Source organism: Castor canadensis, chromosome 11 (genome assembly GCF_047511655.1).
Source record: "Castor canadensis chromosome 11, mCasCan1.hap1v2, whole genome shotgun sequence".
Classification (NCBI taxonomy): Eukaryota; Metazoa; Chordata; class Mammalia; order Rodentia; family Castoridae; genus Castor; species Castor canadensis.
The window spans coordinates 98,460,638-98,468,564 of record NC_133396.1 but is presented as its reverse complement, the minus strand read 5'-3'; positions in this window follow the sequence as shown (position 1 = coordinate 98,468,564).

Here is a 7,927-nt window from a genome sequence, read left to right as displayed (position 1 = left end):
GTCAGCAAGAAGAGTGTTATTATTTTGACTGTTTTACAAATCTTTTGCCTGATTGGAAAGAAGACAGTTGAGTTCTCTACCTGCTTCAGCATTCAATTTGTTGTCACAAGTAGCCTTGACGACATAGTTGAAGAAAGTCTAAACTCATACAAATAGACAGTTGGAAAAAGAGGCGATGCTTTTTTAGTCTTTTCACATCACTGTGAATATACTTCTTTTCTTCTGCATCAAAACTTGACAAGTGGCAATTTCTTAAGGGATTTTTGCCATTTAAATTCTGAAACCAGAGATAAATAATTTTAATACTTACTACATTGTACATGGCCTCACTAATTTATGCAGATCCTCCATGCATTGACATAGTGCCTTACACAATCTTTTTAATAGACTTATACTTTAATTAGTTTATGTTACTAATACCTGAGGGCTTTGTTGTGGTAATTACTTACATGTGTACAATGTACTTTTATTTTTGTGGTACTGGGGTTTGAACTCAGAGCCTTCACCTTGAGCCACTCTACCAGCCCTTTTTTTGTGTGTGATGGTTTTTTCCAGATATGGTCTTGAGAACTATTTGCCTGGGCTGGCTTGGAACCACAATCCTCCTGATCTCCACTTCCTGAGTAGCTAAGATTACAGATGCCACCAGCGCCCAGCTACAATGTACTTTGAACAAGTTTTCCCTTTCTGTTATATTTCCATTCCCCTTCCCTCCTCTGCTCTTGTTTTCAAGTGGTGTCTGGTGGATCTCATTATGCTGTTTTTGAGGATATACATGTAGCGTATTTCAATCCTCTCACCTCATCAGTGTCCTTTCTTTTGTTCCCTTCCTCCTCCCATTGACTGCCCCCAAAATCCCCCATTTACATTCACGTCCCATTATTATTATTATTGTCATCATTATTTTAGGTCTAGGTTCCACAAATGAATGAGAACATGTGATATTTGGCTATTTGAGCTTGGCCTATCTCATTCAATGTGATGATCTCCAGTTCCATCCATTTTTCTGCAAATGACATAATTTCATTTTTCTTTATGGTTGAGTAGTACTCCATGGTATATACACATATATGTATATATAGATATATATTTTCTTTATCCACTCATCAGTTGTTGGGCACCTTGGCTAATTCCACAATTTAGTTATTGTGAACAGAGCTGCAATAAACATGGGCACACAGGTATTTCCCCTATATATTGATTTATACTCCTTCAGATATATGCCCAAGAGTGGTACAGCAGGGTCAAAAGTTAGGTCTATTTTTAGTTTTGTGAGGAATTTTCATACTGATTTCCATAGTGGTTGCACTAGTCCACATTCACACCAACATTCTCACCAGCATTTGTTGTTCGTTTTCTTGATAATTTTCAATCTGACTAGAGTGAAATGGAATCTTAGCGTAGTTCTGATTTGTATTTCCTTTATGGTTAAGGATGTTGAACATTTCTTCATGTATTTATTAGCCATTTGAACATCTTCTAAGATCTATCTGTTCAATTCATTTGACTATTTATTAATTGGATTAGTTGTTCTTTTCATGCTTAGTTTTTCTAGCTCTTTGTATATTCTGGATATTAATCCTTTATCTGTTAAATAGCTGGTGAAGATAGTTTTCCATTCTTTGGGTTTTCTCATGACTCTAGCAATTGTTTTTTTTTTTTCATGTGCAGCAACTTTTTAATGTGTTGCAATCCCATTTGATAATTCTTACTCTCATTTCCTGGGCAATTGGTGTCTTGTTCAGAAAATAATTATCTAGGCCAACATCTTCCAGAGTTTTCCCTATTTTTTCCTGTAATTTCAGGTTTTACATTAGGGTCTTTGATCCATTTGGAGTTGATTCTTGTACAGAGTGAGAGATAAAGGTCTATTTCAGTCTTTTGTATGTAGATAACCAATTTTCCCAGCACCATTTGTTGAAGAGGTTGGCTTTTTTCCAGTGTCCTTACACAATCTTTTTAAAAATCACTTAATTGAAGTATGATGACATACAAAAAAGCTTTCCATGTTTAATGTGTATAACTTGATAAGTTTGGAGATAAGAATACACTCATGGAAGTATTACCACAGTCTATGACATAAATCTATGGATCATCTCTTAAAGTTTCCTCTTTCCCTCTTATTTATTATAATTTTTTGTGTAATTAGAAGCCAACATAAAATCTAGACTCTTAGCATATGTTAAGTATATAATGCGGTATTGTTAACTCTAGGCACTGTGTTATACAGTAGATCTCTAGGACTTACTCAATTTTATGCTCAAATACTGTACCATTTGGCTAATACCTCCCAGCTTGTCCCTCTACCCCTAGCAATCAACATTCTACTTTCTGTTTTTATAACTTTGATTATTTTAGATTCATCATGTAGGCAGCATCTTATGGTATTTGTTCTTCTGTGTCTGGCTTATTTCACTTAGCACAATGTCCTCCAGCTTCATCCATACTGTCACCAATGGCAGAAGTCCTTTTCTTCTTAAGGTTGAATAATACTCCATGATCTGCATATACCATATTTTATTTATCCATTCTTCCTCAGTGGATACTTAGGATGCTTCCAAATCTTGGCTATTGTGCAATGAACATGGTGGTGAGATATCTCTTTGAGATCCTGATTCAATTCCTTTTGGATAAAAAAACCACAATCGGAATTGCTAGACTATATAGTAGTTTTGTTTTATTCATTTATTTTAATTTTGTCAGTACTGGGGTTTGAACTCAGGGTCTTATGCTTGCTAGGCAGGCACTGAACCACTTGAGCCATGCCACCAGCTCTTTTGGCTTTAGTTACTTTTGGGATAAGGGTCTCACTTTTTGCCTAGGCCAGCCTGGAACACAACCCTCCTATTTATGCTTCTCACATAGTGGAGATGACAGATGTGTGCTACCATGTCCAGTTCTAGCAGAGGCATCTTTCTAAAACACAAAACCTGCAGGGAAAAGCCCATATTCCTTAGTTTACTGTATCTAACAATTGTCTAACCCTGGAGGCTGACCTGCCTTTCTTTTTTTTTTTTTTCCTGTGCAAAATTTATTTATTTATTTATTTTTTTTCATTTTTCTTTTATTATTCATATGTGCATACAAGGCTTGGTTCATTTCTCCCCCCTGCCCCCACCCCCTCCCTTACCACCCACTCCGCCCCCTCCCGCTCCCCCCCTCAATACCCAGCAGAAACTATTTTGCCCTTATCTCTAATTTTGTTGTAGAGAGAGTATAAGCAATAATAGGAAGGAACAAGGGTTTTTGCTGGTTGAGATAAGGATAGCTATACAGGGCATTGACTCACATTGATTTCCTGTGTGGGGGTGTTACCTTCTAGGTTAATTCTTTTTGATCTAACCTTTTCTCTAGTTCCTGGTCCCCTTTTCCTATTGGCCTCATTTGCTTTAAGGTATCTGCTTTAGTTTCTCTGCGTTAAGGGCAACAAATGCTAGCTAGTTTTTTAGGTGTCTTACCTATCCTCACCCCTCCCTTGTGTGCTCTCGCTTTTATCATGTGCTCATAGTCCAATCCCCTTGTTGTGTTTGCCCTTGATCTAATGTCCACATATGAGGGAGAACATACGATTTTTGGTCTTTTGAGCCAGGCTAACCTCACTCAGAATGATGTTCTCCAATTCCATCCATTTACCAGCGAATGATAACATTTCGTTCTTCTTCATGGCTGCATAAAATTCCATTGTGTATAGATACCACATTTTCTTAATCCATTCGTCAGTGCTGGGACATCTTGGCTGTTTCCATAACTTGGCTATTGTGAATAGTGCCGCAATAAACATGGATGTGCAGGTGCCTCTGGAGTAACAGTCTTTTGGGTATATCCCCAAGAGTGGTATTGCTGGATCAAATGGTAGATCGATGTCCATCTTTTTAAGTAGCCTCCAAATTTTTTTCCAGAGTGGTTGTACTAGTCTACATTCCCACCAACAGTGTAAGAGGGTTCCTTTTTCCCCGCATCCTCGCCAACACCTGTTGTTGGTGGTGTTGCTGATGATGGCTATTCTAACAGGGGTGAGGTGGAATCTTAGTGTGGTTTTAATTTGCATTTCCTTTATTGCTAGAGATGGTGAGCATTTTTTCATGTGTTTTCTGGCCATTTGAATTTCTTCTTTTGAGAAAGTTCTGTTTAGTTCACATGCCCATTTCTTTATTGGTTCATTAGTTTTGGGAGAATTTAGTTTTTTAAGTTCCCTGTATATTCTGGTTATCAGTCCTTTGTCTGATGTATAATTGGCAAATATTTTCTCCCACTCTGTGGGTGTTCTCTTCAGTTTAGAGACCATTTCTTTTGATGAACAGAAGCTTTTTAGTTTTATGAGGTCCCATTTATCTATGCTATCTCTTAGTTGCTGTGCTGCTGGGGTTTCATTGAGAAAGTTCTTACCTATACCTACTAACTCCAGAGTATTTCCTACTCTTTCTTGTATCAACTTAAGAGTTTGGGGTCTGATATTAAGATCCTTGATCCATTTTGAGTTAATCTTGGTATAGGGTGATATACATGGATCTAGTTTCAGTTTTTTGCAGACTGCTAACCAGTTTTCCCAGCAGTTTTTGTTGAAGAGGCTGCTATTTCTCCATCGTATATTTTTAGCTCCTTTGTCAAAGATAAGTTGCTCATAGTTGTGTGGCTTCATATCTGGATCCTCTATTCTGTTCCACTGGTCTTCATGTCTGTTTTTGTGCCAGTACCATGCTGTTTTTATTGTTATTGCTTTGTAATATAGTTTGAAGTCAGGTATTGTGATACCTCCTGCATTGTTCTTTTGACTGAGTATTGCCTTGGCTATTCGTGGCCTCTTGTGTTTCCATATAAATTTCACAGTAGATTTTTCAATCTCTTTAATGAATGTCATTGGAATTTTGATGGGAATTGCATTAAACATGTAGATTACTTTGGGGAGTATCGACATTTTTACTATGTTGATTCTACCAATCCATGAGCATGGGAGATCTCTCCACTTTCTATAGTCTTCTCATCTTACCTCATGGTCTCTAAGCCATTTGTTGACTCTGAATACACAAGAGGCTCAATGCCTTCTCCCTTTCCACGGAATGCTTCTTCTATGAAATACTTTTCTACTTATGTTACATATTTGAAAACATCAAAACATTACAAAATTCATCTCCTTGGACACAAATGACTGACAATTGTGCATTCAACCCTACTGGTCCCAAACTGACATACATACCTCTATGGAACTTATTAATTCTCTTCACTGCCCCAACCAGACTGCAGTCTTCTTAATTTATATATTTTATTTTTATAATCCCAGTACTAGACTATAGTACTGGCAAAAATAATTTTAAATAAATAAGTTGTATCACGTAATTTTTTGATTTTCATGGCATACAGTCCAAAGGGTAATCAGAATATCAAAAGGCATGGAGAAGGGAAATGGAGACAAAATTGAAAGGATTCTTAATTTTGCAAGACTTCCCTGTGTGTGTGCCTTTCATTTTTTGTGGGCAAACAGGTTTCATTGTGCAATATTGGAGCTGTGTGCGATTATGGGGAGCCCAGCCTTGAGCACTGTGAAACCTGTCAGTAATCTGACTGGATTAAGAATTTGTTATTTCTTTGCTTCTTAAAGTGTATCTCTCTTCTCAGAGAAGACCTGACATTAAGGCATTCTTACATGATGCAGTCAAATTTGAGAATTGAGGAGAATGCTGGGAGGGCCAACTAAGGTACAGTGTATGCTGGGATATGTAGGGGAGAATGCCTGATGGTCCAGATAGGTTTTGTAAACATCAACTTCCCTTCAGAGAGAAAATAAGTGATGCAAAGAAGAATTGGTGACTCCTTACAAGCAATATGTGAGACGGGAACATATTTAGGGGAATAATGAAAGATAAAGTACAAATCTTTTAACTGCCATCAAGATCCAGTCTAGATGGAACATCAATGGACCAGTTATACATGATGGTCTTATGTGAGAAGTCTTACGAATTTTAGATAAGGAACCAGGCTTAGAAAGGGAAGTTGACTTGTTGAAAGTCACACAGTAAATTCAAGGCAGCTATAAGAAGGCAACTTGAATTCTTATGCTAGCATCTGTTCCAATGTTGTACTGTTTTCTCTTTCATAAGCAAGAGCCTCATGAGGCATGAAACCACCTCATAGATGCTCCAGGAGCAACATTGGAGTTTAGATGACAGGTTTAGTAACAAAAACAGAAAACCATTTGAACAAAACAACACAGAAACTCTAAAGGCACTGTCTAGTGATAATGTCACTATGCTGCTTCAGGTAATGATGATAATAACTTCTGCTTCTAATTTCACTGTGGGGACACTTCTCTAGGAGAAAATACTTTGTAGAATATTACATGTGGCTAAAAAATGCAGGCTGTCATCCTGTAGAGACAAGGACCACAGTTGATTCTGTCAGACTCAGCCTTGTCAAATGTTGACTTAGAAGAGCTGTCTCAGATATGATTTCCTTTACTTTCTTCAAAATTTGCTAAGGTCTTACTTATCCCATTTCACAGATAATAACACAAGTATAAAAGTGAAGATAGAATTCCTTTGAGTAGTGGTTTCAGCAAACAGATGTTAGTCCCAGGTCAGAGGAACTTGGCTTATATAAGGAGGGAAATATGACTTAGTCAGTTGTTGTGAGTTGAATTGGGCCCTCAGAAAAGCTATGTTGAAGTCCTAACTCTTTGAATGTATGAATATGACCTTAATTGGAAATAGGGTTTGACAGATGGAATCAAGTCAAAGTGAGATCATACTGGATTGCAGTGACCTTTGATCTAATATGACTGGTATCCTCATAAGAAGGGAGAATGCAGACATATATACAGGAAGATATATACAGGACATATGTATAGGGAGAAAGGCATTTGATAACAGAGGCAAAGATTAGAGTGATCTGTCTATAAGGCAAAGAATGACAAGGATTGTCAGGAACCTTCAGAAGCTAGAAGAGCTAAAGAAGGATACTCCTTGAAAGCCTTCAGAGAGAGAACATGGCCAAGGTAGTATCTTGATTTCAGACTTCTGGTGTCTAGAGCTGTAAGAGAAAAGAATTCCTCTTGTTATAAGCCATCTGGTCTATATTTTGTTATGACTACCTAATATGATTTGGATATGGCTTGAGTGTGTTCCCTCCAGGGTTATATGTTAAAAGCATGGTCCCCTAGTGGTAGAGGTGATGGAAACTTTAAGAAGTGTGGCCTGTGCAGGGAACCCAAAGATTGGACTCTAACCAGAGCATTTTGCAGAGAGAAGGCCAATGGAGAGGGAAATGTCCTCAGTGCTTCCAAGGGAAGCCATGTGGCCAGCAAGACCCTAACCCCTCTGGAAGATGACACAATTGGTAAAGGAAGCCAATGCCCTTTTCATGAGGCCCTAAAGATAACCCCTGAGGAGTACTGACTGACTGTAACAGTAGAAAGGGGAAAAGGGTTAAGTTTTGGCCACTTTATCTTGAACACCCAGCAGAAAAGTATAGCCAAGGAGTGGAATAATTGGTAATAATACCAAGTTCATTTATTCAGCTCTCTAATTTGTAATGGTATTTTTACTTTCAGGAATGAGCATTTGTTGCTTCTGCGTATATGTTTCAGGTGCCCTTTTTGGAATCATTCTAACAGTACAACAATAGATGACCAATCAGGTGACACAGGACCCTAAATCCCTCAAGATTGAGGAATGGACAAAAACAAGGGACAGATTGTAATGCAGGGTCACTTGAAATTGCCCCTTGCTTCTTCTCTCTTCATTTTTCTGCCCCTCTCTAATCTTTTTTTTTTTTTTTTAATGAGAAACCCTTCCTTAGGTTTCCATTCTGGGCCTCTCTTCAGATGCTGCCTGGACCTATATATATAGATAATCATCAAGACCTTGACCTTCTGTTTCAAAAATCCCTAATTCTTCTCCTACTCAGTATGAACCAGCTACAACAGAATTGTTGC